Below are 13,527 nucleotides of genomic sequence, written 5' to 3' on the forward strand. Positions count from 1 at the left end.
AAGCCCTTGGACATAAACCCTGCTGCCTTCATGGAATGATCAATTTCTTCTAGTGCAGTCTCCTCCTGTCCACTTCACACTCTTCAGCCCGCTGTACCTTCTTTAGGAATAGGTCAAAATAGTCTGGGTTCTCCTTTTAGGAATTACTTCGGAAATTTCTTACGGAAATCCTTCGAAAATCTTGGAAGAAAATTCCTTTAGTAAAACCAAACAATATTACTCAAGGATTTTTTCCAGATGTTCCAGAAGTCTTCGAGAAATTTCTTTGGAAATTCTTTCAAAAATTCTTTTCACGTCGTGGGCGTTTCTTCAGTTGCGGTAGTGTTGTTTTAACACATAATAATCGCAACAACCTATACAGTCTAACAATTTATTAACCTGTCATTAAACGAAATGAAATAAAGCAGATTGAGAATTGCATCAAAATCGGTCAAATATTTTTCTTTGCTATGCACCAATAGTTGCGGTAGTGTTCCAATAGTTGGGACTCACATATTGAAACAATGGGACGCAACTATAGGAAGACAAATTAATTATCAAAGCAAATAATTGGAACACCGTACCAATATTTGGATGAAGATATCATTTTAGATAACAATGATGGATTTTGTTTCGAATGGTTCAATCTTCGTTTGAAACATAATTGATGAGCTTTTGAATGCACACATAAGGTAAGTGAAACAAAGTACCAACCCGGTGGAAGCAAGGACATAGTGGTTGAACGTACTTAGTTCCTCCACTATTGAGTCTTTTACCCTCATGCCATGAATAGTGTTCGTAAGACATTTCCACAGTAATTGACTGAAATATGTCAACACTGTGAATGGATTATATGAGAGACTCTTGAAGTGGAGACGAGTGACAAAAATGCGACAATAAGAACGGGTGGAATGGAAATAACTTTTCTCAAGGGCCCAAAAGAAAAGGAAATCAACATTTTATGGCATGGTAGCTCAATAGGCATTGAGCTTTGCATATAACAATTATTTCTAGAATTTCAAACGATATGAATTTGTAAAAGCCAGGATTATCCAAGCAGGACTATTGCAATTTTGCAATTGCCTTCAGCAGAAATAATGTTTATCTTATATGCCATATAAAATTCAAGTCCACCTTCAACCAGCTCACATGACAGATATTAAGAGCAAAGCATCGGATGATTCCCATCTATCTGAAAAACACTTTTCCAATTCAGTAACCTGTCACAATAAATTGTCGGTATGAATGGAAATAAAAATGCAGCTCGTTCTTTGAATGTCCAGCGCAAAAGAAGCATAGTTCAAAGTGAAGATCTCAAATGCCACCCCGCAGCTTACCTCCTACCTTTCTCCACCGTTTGTCCACTGCTCACTTCGTTCGGTTGGGGCTAGTTCCTGGAACGAAAATCTGATGTACGGGAAATGCAAAACGAAGCAGATATCAGCATAATTTAGACAAAAGACCACTCATATTTCCTTCTGCTTGCCATCTTGTTTCATCCGACTGACGTCGTGTAGCCGACGCCAACACACATTTCCGCAATTGCAGTGCAGTATTCCTGGGCTGACCACCGAAGCCCGTTCCCCGCTCAAAAACTACCGCTTCCTCCGATCGCTTTGGTCACGTTTCCCGCAAAGTCCAGAGCGTTCAGGACGAGCGGAAACTACGAGCACAATTTAACTGTCAGTTGCAATCAAAATGCAATTTTCATATCTCGCCCGGTGCATCATCTCCTCACTTCTGTATGTGAAATGAGCGCAGGAAGAGTACAGCACGCCACTTTCTACTGGATGCAGAATGGGCGCCTCAAACCGTGAAACGGGGTTAGTTTTCAACAAACTAACAAACATAAATTTTCAATGCTGAGTCGCCTTCGAAGTTTAGGGTTTGAATGAAAACAAGGAATGATCAATACTAAGAAAATAATAAACTTGATTATTTTGACATTGTATAACGTCTTACCCAAAGGCACTGTGTGTAAAATCAGAATCTGAAATTGAGACCGTCACGTAATCGGGTGAGGTTTTGAACGTTAATAGGGCCTTTATCTTTTGATGGATTTTAGAGATTTATATACAAATCGAATCAGAAAATCTCCAGCCAATTTCAGTTTCATTGAAACTCAAGACTATTTAGGATAAACTATTAAAAATTTCAATTTTTGTAAAAGATGGTAAGCAGTTTAGAACCAACCAATCCCGATCAGGCATTAGCAACACGGACATCAGCAGATTGATATAAGTTACGGGCATTTTGGTCCGATAAATGATTTTCTTTGTGTATTGAAGAAGCTGTGTCAGCCGCGTGCGAGTCATTTACTACAAGCGCGGCAAACGAACGGTATATTTTTTGTGTTCAAGTTGTTTTTTTTTTTTTGCTTAGGCCCTTGTCAGAAGTTACACTAAAGTCAAAATGGCAAACCAATGGTTCAAATTATGTTTTTTGGTCATAAAGAATCAATATGCAAAATTCAGGGAAATCTAAAAATACAAATATAAAACGACCTTCGATCTCACAGAGAATTGTTCGTTTATTTTTTACTAGATTCGACACCAACATTTCAAAAGGGCGAAACTGCTTTTGTAAACAAAAGCTTCTCACGTTGCTGGTGGGTTAATTTGGACTCACCCACGCAATCCAACACCACTGATTGAAGCAGCGAATCCTCTTCTTTCATTCAATTGCTCTGGATTGCGTGGGTATAAATTAGCCCACCAGCATCGTGATAAGCTCTTGTTTACAAAAGCAGTTTCGCCCTTTTGAAATGTTGGTTCCGAATTGTTGAATCTTATTTTACTTTTCATAGCATTTCCAATGCATGTAATCACATCATTGGAGTTAAATGTAGGTTCTCCCGATGGAATTACAAAGAAAAGTATTATACTGTAATAATGCAAACATGGCTGGAGTGTTCTCTATTTGTTAGGTTAGGCTTTTGGTCATTACATAGGGTATGATGTAATACTTTTATTTTGAAAACAAGCTTGATTTTTTTCTGCTTTGTAATTTTTGCAACGCTGTGAACCAACATTGATGTATCCCTTGCCATCCGTTCGAAAAAAAAAAAAAACGAAAACTGCATATTTAATAAATATTTAATAAATTTTATAGATTCTGATGTAGAATAATTTAAAGAAATATATAAATTAACACTAATTTAAAACAATCTTTGATAAATTTATTGAAACGGTTTTAGGAAAGGAGAAAAGATTGCTATAATATAGCATGAAAATAACAGTTTAAGATAAAGAAAATGATGAAAATGATTTTATATCTTGAACATTTCGGCAAACAGCGCAGAAGAGATTTGTTTTCTTATATTGTCCCACATTTCTCGAAAATTTCCAAATATATGTATTTTAAGAAAGAACTTCTCTACACATCAGCTATCTATCAGCTATCTCTTTGAAACAAAGTGCTATGATTTTCTGATCATATGATATTTGCTTGTTATAATTGTTTTGGCCCACCAAAAAAGGGTCAAATTTTTATGTGGATTTTGTTTGGAGATCTACTTATGTTATGTGTATGTAGCTCTTATACGTATACTGATTCAACAATCACGCACTAATATGAGTCATTTCCGTTTGACCTACACAGATAGAAAAAGTTGTTGAAATTTACACGAAAGTAATGCACATAAAGGGAATGCCAAAAAGAGCGTACATTTAAACGATTTTTTCGCCTGAATGTATGCAATTTCCATAGCATTATGTCAATTTTTATATGATGTATGCTATAGAAACTGACATAATGCTGAAGAAATTGCATACATTTAGGGTGTACTTGTTGGAAAATATCCATGTACGCCCAAAATAGTGTAATTTTCCATGTCTTTATTTTTTACGCGCTTCTTAGTTTTCATTATTTTTTTCTGCGTACGTGCAAAATGGAGTGACCAACTATTGTTACAAAGTGACCCACATATGTGAGGTTACTGTACTTAGTGTACGATAAATGCAAAAACGACCCACTGTTGTAATGTGCGTCTTTTTCGCAATGAAAAAAATATGACAATCCATCAATTTGTCATAATATGCACAGAAAAAAATAATGAAAACTAAGAAGCGCATAGAAAATAGTAATTACTATATTATATTGACGTTTGGCGCTAAAATGCCCCTCAATTGAACGTCGGGATTAGATCTATAGGTGTATTTATTTAAATCATCAAACATGTGTTCAGTTTTACGGTTATTTAATAATTTGTGATATTCAAATAAATACTCACTGACCCATATTCATTCTGAAAATTGACGGTGCAGAGCCGAATATGAATATGTTTAGAAGTGAAGTGACAAAGAAGGCCGATGGGCTTCATAAAAAATAATCGAATGTTTAAAGCTCTGGATGGGACACACGACACCTTCCATCCACTCCTGCGGCAAAACTCCCTCCTCACAAATCTTGGTAATGACCCAGTGCAGCGCTCTAGCCATTGCCTTTCCACCGTGTTTAAATAGCTCTCCTGGTAATTGGTCAACTCCAGGGGCTTTGTTGTTCTTCAGCAGGCCATTCTTCTCCTGGATTTCCTGAAGATCCAGAGCCGATAAAATTATATCCTGTGCGCGTTCTCCCAGATCCTTCACCAAACCGCCATCTTCGTCTGCCACATCGCCATTCAGGTGTTCTGCATAGTGCTGCCGCCACCTTTGGATCACCTCACACTTGTTCGTAAAAAGGTTCCCGTTTATGCCTTACACATAACAGGCTGTGGACCGTGGTCCTTACGTGAACGGTTCAACTTCTCATAAAACTTCACGATCTTCCTGCTGGCGCTTTTTCCTCCGGAAAATCGAGTTTTGTCTATTCGCGCCCGTTTATGTCGTGCCTCGTTCGCCCTCGTGCGGTGTTTCAGCAATCTCACCCATGCTGCATTCTTCTCTTCCACTAACTACTCACATTCGCCGTCATAACAGTCATTTCTCTGATCCGGGGGCACCGAGCCAAGTGCAGCGGTTGCGGTGCTACCAATGGTGGATCGAATATTTCTACAACCATCTTCAAGAGACGCTGCGCCTAGATGCTTTTCCGTTGCGAGTGCCACCTCCAGCTGCTGCACGTATCCTTGGGCTAGTCTACCGTCGTGTAGCCGCCCAATGTTAAAATACAATCACATTCAGTTCGTTATGTTGGTAATAGGGCACTGCACGGACTGCTTTGTCCCTTTCTCGCTGCAAAAAAATTGGAAAACAAAAAGGCCAGTAAACGTCAAAATTTATTAAGACCGAAAGAGAAAGAGATGTTTCCGTGCAGTGCCCTGTAAGCGAAATCTATACTTTTACACTGGGGTCACTTTCACGCGTTTTGATTTGATTTAATACACCTTCGAAAATTGCCACAAAAATCAAAAAAATCAGGAGGTAGGTTTAAAAAATGTGAACATTAAGAAAGCTCGAAAAATCTGAAAAAGTGACGTATGCACCAAATTACAAAATACACCCAGGTTTTTTTTTACGAGGGGGATACGTACCTCGCAAAAAAAAACCGTGTAAAAAAACCGCGTTAATTCGAAAATCCGTGTAAAAAAAAACGTGTTAATTCGAAAATCCGTGTAAAAAAAGACCGCGTTAATTCGAAAATCCGTGTAAAAAAATACCATCGAAAAATTTTCCAAGTCCTTTTCATTGAAAAAGACTTAGAAAATTTATTGATAAGTGAAAAGTTTATCAGTCTATTTGATTGACAAAAACTTAAAAACTGGGTATTGCCGGAACGGGCTCGATGAGCGGAAGCCGGAAATTGGTGTTTGGCATTATTTTGAAATTTTTAAGATGGCCGACTTCCAGTTAGACCTGTGATTTTCTTATGCCGCGTCGGCGTGCTGCTGTATGTGAATTTACCACGCCACCGAAAATTTTCTACCATATCGATGGATATTGGAGAACTGTTAAAGAAGTAGGTTGAAGGGTGTTGTACAATTTTGAAGAGGATTTTTACTGTTAAGTTCAGTTTTATCTAGCAGCATGAAGATTATTTAATTACTTAGTTATGAATCCTGTACGCCTCCGGTGGAGAAAAGGGCCGACTTGAAAGATCTCCATCCTGAGCGATGACCAGCTATCCCTTTTACCTGTAGCCAGGTTAGATTAAGGTCGACTTCTTCTATGAGCCGTCATGAGCCTCTGGGTTTGCCTCTGCTGCGATGTCTCACACCAGCTACGACCCGGATAGGGCCAAACACGACCCCATTGTGCAGTACTCTGCACAAGAAGACCTCGTTTTATGCCTCGATGAGGCCGATAATTTTCTCAGGAACCCCCTTGCGTCTCATGGTCCCCACATATTCTCAAGAATACCAAGTAAAGGGACTCTTGGAATTCGTTGACCTGCTCCAGAATGACACGGAGTGTGACAATAAGGCCCACACAGGATCTTCCGGCAAGGAACCCGGTCTGTTGCCGCCTGAAAGTCGCATCGATCTTTTCCTGAATCCGGGCTAGGATAACTTTGCATAGAACTTTTAAGACGGTACACAGCAACATCATGTCTGATAACTGACGCGTACACAGTCAGGTCATCCTTTTTGGACACCTTTACTAAGATACTTTGCAACCAGTCGACCGGGACGGTTCAGGTGTCCTATATTACGAAATAAACGATGCAGAAGATGAGCAGATGTCATGGCAGATGTTTGAATCTCTAGCAGTGATGGCGCTCCGGTGTTGACGCGCGTTACACATCGCATCCTGGACAGGTCATGCTGAGGTGGTGGTGGCCTGGTTGGCACTTGAAAAAGGGTCGACCAATAACTGACCATTCGCGTCTTTTACAGGCATCGTTGCATTCATCTTCGCTCCGCTTAAGCGTTGTGAGATATCGTAGAGGAGGCGAATGTCCCTGGTTGCTGTGGCTCTCTCTCCCCTTCGTCGGCAAGCGAGTCCACCCACGCACGCTTGTCCCGTCGACAAGCATAATTAAGTAAAATTTTATTTTTATTAGAAACTTGCTATCTTGGCGCTTTTTGTTTAATTTCTAGTTTTCTGTAGTAAGGAGGAATTTCAGCAGGAATCATCGGAGGAATTTCTGGAAGGAATTCTTGAAGAGTGTCTGGAGAACCTTCCAGAAGATTTTCTGGAGGTACTTCGGATAAATCTCCTGTGGAGCTTTCGGAAAAAATCTTTGAGGAACTTCTGCATGAATTCTCGGAGGAATTTCAGAAAAAAAACGCCGGAGAAATTCCTTTGAGGAACTGCTGGAGGATTTTTATTCATATATTTATTTAGTAGGCACTCCGTGTTCTTAAGCGCTACTGAACCGTGATCTACTGTAGTATTCTGCTGTACAGAATCTATGGATACCCGTAGTTCGATATTGTTGTCGTTGCCGATATCATCGTGAGTCCTTGTGTCCATTTGTCCATATAGTGAATCCAATGATCGTTGCTTTGTTCGGTTGCCATTTTTCGAAGTACGTTGGGGGAATGCCTTCGAGATCAGTTTTATCAGTTGTTGTCTGGCAGACGTGTCCGTAAGGCGTTACCCCAAACGCCACCGTTGGGACTGCGCTGCCGGTGACTGACGAGGGTTTGGTGAAGAGGATGGGAATCTAGCCCATGTTCATTCGCTTATAAGGCGAACGCATAGCCAACTACGCTACGGGACCACATGCCGGAAGAATTCCTTTGAGGATCTTCCGGAGGAATTCCTTTGAGGAACTCCGGCGGAATGCTTATGAGGAACTTCCAGGGGAGTTCCTCTAAAGAACTTCTGGAGGAGTTCCTGAAGGAACTTCCGGAGGAATTCCTTTGTAGAACTTCAGGAGGAATTTCTTCCAGCAACTTCCGAAGAAATTTTTTTCGAGAAACATCTGGAGGAATTTCTCGCTTAACATTTCAAAAGGACCTAAACAACATTTTTCATTTTAATTAATTTGAGTACTGCAATCAAAAGCTTTCATATTGGTCTGTGGATTGCAATATTCAAATTATTTCATTAAAACAAATGTTACTTAGGTCTATTTGAAATGTTAAGCTAGATTTCTCTGAGGAACACTCGGAGCAACTCTTGGAGGAAATTCTGGAGGAACTCTCGGTAGAATTTCAGGAGGAATCCCCGGATAAAATTTCAAGATGAATTTCCAGGGAGTTCTTGGAGTAACATATGAAGAAATTTCAAGAAATATTTCTGGATGATTTCCTGAAAGAACTTTTGGAGGAATTTCTGGTGGAACTGGTAAAGGAATTTGTGGTGGAACTGGTAAAGGAATTTGTGGTGGAACTTTCGAAGGGATTGCTTCGGGACGAACTTCTGGAGGAATTCTCGGAGGAATTCCCGGAGGAACTTCCGGAGGAATTCCCGGAGGAACTTCCGGAGGAATTCCCGGAGGAACTTCCGGAGGAATTCCCGGAGGAACTTCCGGAGGAATTCCCGGAGGAACTTCCGGAGGAATTCCCGGAGGAACTTCCGGAGGAATGCCCGGAGGAACTTCCGGAGGAATGCCCGGAGGAACTTCCGGAGGAATTCCCGGAGGAACTTCCGGAGGAACTTCCGGAGGAACTTCCGGAGGAATTCCCGGAGGAACTTCCGGAGGAACTTCCGGAGGAACTTCCGGAGGAATTCCCGGAGGAACTTCCGGAGGAATGCCCGGAGGAACTTCCGGAGGAATTCCTGGAGGAACTTCCGGAGGAATTCCCGGAGGAACTTCCGGAGGAACTTCCGGAGGAATTCCTGGAGGAACTTCCGGAGGAACTTCCGGAGGAATTCCCGGAGGAACTTCCGGAGGAATTCCCGGAGGAACTTCCGGAGGAATTCCCGGAGGAACTTCCGGAGGAACTCCCGGGAGAATTCCCGGAAGAACTTCCGAAGGAATTTCTGGAGGGACTTCCGGAGGAATGGGGGAACTTCCCGATGAATTCCTGGAGGAACTTCCTGAGGGATTTTAGAAGGAACTTCCGGAGAATTTCTTTAAGGAACTCCCGAGGGCATTCCTTTGAGGAACTTCGGAAGAAATATTTTTGAGAAACTTTCTAAGGAATTCTTCTGAGGAACGTTTAGAGGAATTTTCGTGAGGATCTCCCGAAGAAATTTTTGTGAGGATCTTCCGGAGAAATTTTTTCTGGAAGAAATGCTGAAGGAATTCTTATAATGGTTTCTGGCCATTGGTATTGAAAGGGTTTCCAGTCGTGTTATCGAACCGGAAAACGGCCATCTTGAATTCAAAAATGGCGGCAAATAGATTTTTGACTTCTACCCGTCGAGCTCATTCCGGTAATACTCATATTCCAGGGGTTTCCAGTCGTTTTAACGAACTCAAATTCGGCCATCTTCAAATCCAAAATGGCGCCAAACATTGATTTTCGGCTTCTACTCGTCGAGCTCATTCCGGCAATACCCATATTGTATGGGTTTCCGGTCCTTTGATCAAACCGGAAGTCGGTCATCATGAATTTTGAAATGGCGCCAAACATTGGTTTCCGGCTTCTACTCGTCGAGCTCATTCCGGCAATACCCATATTGCATGGGTTTCCGGTCCTTTTATCAAACCGGAAGTCGGCCATCTTGAATTTCAAAATGGCGTCAAACATCGATTTCCGGCTTCTACTCATCGAGCTCATTCCGGCAATACCCATATTGCATGGGTTTCCGGGATTTTTATCAAACCGGAAGTCGGCCATCTTGAATTTCACAATGGCACCAAACATCGATTTCCGGCTTCTACCCTTCGAGCTCATTCCGGCAATACCCATATTGCATGGGTTTCCGGTCCTTTTATCAAACCGGAAGTCGGCCATCTTGAATTTCAAAATGGCGTCAAACATCGATTTCCGGCTTCAACTCGTCGAGCTCATTCCGGCAATACCCATATTGCATGGGTTTCCGGTCCTTTTATCAAACCGGAAGTCGGCCATCTTAAATTTCAAAATGGCGCCAAACATCGATTTCCGACTTCTACTCGTTGAGCTCATTTCGGCAATACCCATATTGCATAGGTTTCCGATCCTTTTATCAAACCGGAAGTCAGCCATCTTGAATTTTAAAATGGCGCCAAACATCGGTTTCCGGCATCTACTCGTCGAGCTCATTCCGGATATACCCATATTGCATGGGTTTCCGGTCCTTTTATCAAACCGGAAGTCGGCCATCTTGAATTTCAAAATGGCGCCAAACATCGATTTCCGGCTTCTACTCGTCGAGCTCATTCCGGCAATACCCATATTGAATTGGTTTCCGGGCCTTTTATCAAACCGGAAGTCGGCCATCTTGAATTTCAAAATGGCGTCAAACATCGTTTCCGGCTTCTACTCATCGAGCTCATTCCGGCAATACCCATATTGTATCCAGTTTTATACTCTGCAGAACAATCGTTCCCATATCCATAAAATTATTCTAAGTGTTTTCCATTCAAAAAGACTTAGAAAATTTTGGTCTGGGTACCGCGTTAATTCGAAAATCCGTATAAAAAACTCGTTAATTTGAAAATTCGTGTAAAAAAACCTCGCAAAAACAGTGTAAAAAAAAACCGTGTAAAAAAAGACCTGGGTGTATAGGTTTTTAAGCGCTACAACGGATGGCGGTCGAACTATTTTGCCGTACTGCCGTAATCTGAAAAGTGACGTATACGCCATTTTCCAAAAATTGTGTTAACGAGTACTACTCATCGAGCTCTTTAACAGAAAAATGGAAAACATGCCTGTTGTAAAATGGCTGTTACGTCACTTTTCCAGATTACGGCAGCGTAGTCGTCGAAGTAAAAGCGTCGACTCGCGTCAATGCTTGGATAACGCGGCGCATACTTAAAGCGTTCATTAATGTCATTGTCAAAACGTATAATTTGAGTTCGTATAACAATGTTTGACTCAGTAAATGAACATCAGTAAAAGAACAATTCGGCTTATTTCTTTAATGATATTATACCCAATTCCTTAAACCTCATCCAAAAACTAAACGAGGGTGAAAAATGTAACGCATAGTGGTGTAATGAATATGTCTATTTCTTGATTTCAACTAACGAATCTTCTGGATGCACGTAAATTAATCATTTTTTTTATAAACGTCGTTTTGAAGTTAATGCGTCGTGCTTTAAATATCCTGTTAAATGCAACTTATCTTAAGATTTGGCTTGAAAAACGATTGAAAACAATAATTTTCCTAAACAAAATTGACTCCCTTGCACCTATAGTGGTGCAACTGTACCAATAGTTACGAGTCTCATAAGAAACCAATGGATAGCACCACTATAGGAACCAAAATTATTTTTTACCGCCACTAAAGGAACAGTGTACCCATAGTGATGCAAGCAATATTCGGTATCTGTTGATGACATGACAATGACATGACAATGACATCTATCTCATTGTTGTTAGCAAATGTATCTATTGACTTAGATATTAAAGCAGTAAATTTCCCATAATAAAAAACGTACTCTTATGGAACTTTTGGTTACTTGGGAGACTATATTGTAACCGATGCAGCATGCATAGGGCGCTCACGGCTAATTCTGGACGGTCGAAAGTCGGCTTGTGGAGACGGCAGTAGAAATCTAAGGCAACCACAGATTACATCTTTTAAGTTTCCGCCGTCTTGAGCGGCGAATTGAGCTTGAGTCGATGACCGCGTGATCAAGTTGGAAAGGCGTTTCCTGCGGTGGATTAACGCGTCGGAACCCAGTGACATAGACTTGATGGTCGCATGTGTGGTCTGCCAGCTACGGCGGCTATTAAGCTATGGTCGTGCCTGCTAATGTTCTCAAGAATCTAGTTTGGTGAAGTCTCCAGCGGTGGAGTTATAATACCTGAACCCGGAGTCTTGGCTATGGACGGTATTGACTCCAATGAGTTGGTCCTGTCCGCGGTATACAGAAAACAAGGTAGGCTCGTTAGCAAGGATGTTATCGATCATTTAGTAATTCGCGTTCGATCATTTAGTAGTTTGTCAATAACTCATTTCAAAAGCTGAATTTGAAAATGTGTTGTATGGTGGACTTCTAGTGCGAAGGTTTTTACAACTCTGCCTAATGGTTCGTTGTTATAATTCAACTAATAACGGAGTTATAGCGCTAGTTGTAGTAACTTAGACTAAATGATAACAAAATTCCAATCATTTAGTTTAAGTTACTGCAACTAGCGCTATAACTCCGTTATTAGTTAAATTCTAACGACGAACCATTTGGCAGAGTTGTTTAAAAACCTTCACACTAGAAGTCCACCATACAACACATTTTGAAATTCAGCTTCTGGAATGACTTATTGACAAACTACTAAATGATCAAACGCGAATTACTAAATGATCGATAACATCCTTGCTCGTTAGGCAAATGACACTTCGAATGTGACGCATGTTTTATCGCCACATGTTGGAGTACAAAAGTAAGCATGCTGCGACCGTAGAGCATCGTCTCGGTCCAGCATGTGCGAAGATAGCAGTGACGTCACATGTTTACATTCAAACTGAATGTTTATATACGTGATGAGCCTGCCTTGTTTTTTGTATGCCGTGGTCCTGTTCATCGTGGTCCCACACTAACTTCCTGTGTCCCTCTAACCGATTTCTTTTGCCTAGCTTCTTCGTCCTTGGTTCACTTATTTTGACATTTTGTAAACAATTAAAAAGCAATGTTAGCTTTATCGATTTTAATGAAATGGTTAGACTTAGGTTAGACTTTTTACCAGTAGTTAGCGCTTTTCGCAGAAAAAGTTATTTGCTAATCACTTCTATTGGATATTCAAGAGTGGACTATCTTGTACTTTACTTTCTTTGCCTTAATATTACAAAATGGTGTATACGTCACTTTGGCAGATTACGGCAGTTTAGTAACCTTCTGGATACTGAGCTCGCCGTAGAATAGGGCGAGCTCGTGGGCAAGCTTCTTTGCCACACACCGTCCTCTTGCACACCACCGAAGATGGTCCTAAGCACGTGTCTCTCGAATACCCAGAGTGCTTGCAAGCCCTCCTCGAGTATGGCCCAAGTCTTATATCCATATAAAATCACCGGTCTTGTGAGCGTTCTGTACATGATACATTTTGTGCGGGTGTGAATCTATTTTGACCGCAGTTTCCCGTGTACGCCCGACTTCCACATATGATGCACCTACATTTCACGATCAACATTAATATCAGCCGTTAGCAAGGATCCATGGTAGACGAATTCTTCGACGACCTTGAATGTATCCCCGTCTTTCGTTACACTGCCGCGCTCAGTTCCACACACTAGCATGTAATTTGCCTTCGAAGTATTCATCGCCAGTCCAACTCTCGTTGCCTTACGTTTGAGGCTAGTGTACATTTATGCCACCTTTTCAGATGTTCGGCTGATAATGTCCATATCCACAAAACAAATAAATTGACTGGATCTGTTGAAAATCGTACCCCGGCTGTAACACCCGCTTTTCGCACGACATCGTTGTTTTGGTCAGCCTCACAAGCTTCCCGGAAAGCTGTTCTCGTCCATGATTTTCCATAACGCGGTCTCTATACTATCGTATGCCGCCTTGAAATCGATAAACAGGGTGCGATGGGACCTGATATTCACGGATTTTTTTTAAGAATTTGTCGTACAGTAAAGATCTGGTCCGTTGTCCAGCCGCCGTCAACAAAGTCGGCTCTCA

This window comes from Armigeres subalbatus, chromosome 3 (assembly GCF_024139115.2).
Source record: "Armigeres subalbatus isolate Guangzhou_Male chromosome 3, GZ_Asu_2, whole genome shotgun sequence".
Classification (NCBI taxonomy): domain Eukaryota; kingdom Metazoa; phylum Arthropoda; class Insecta; order Diptera; family Culicidae; genus Armigeres; species Armigeres subalbatus.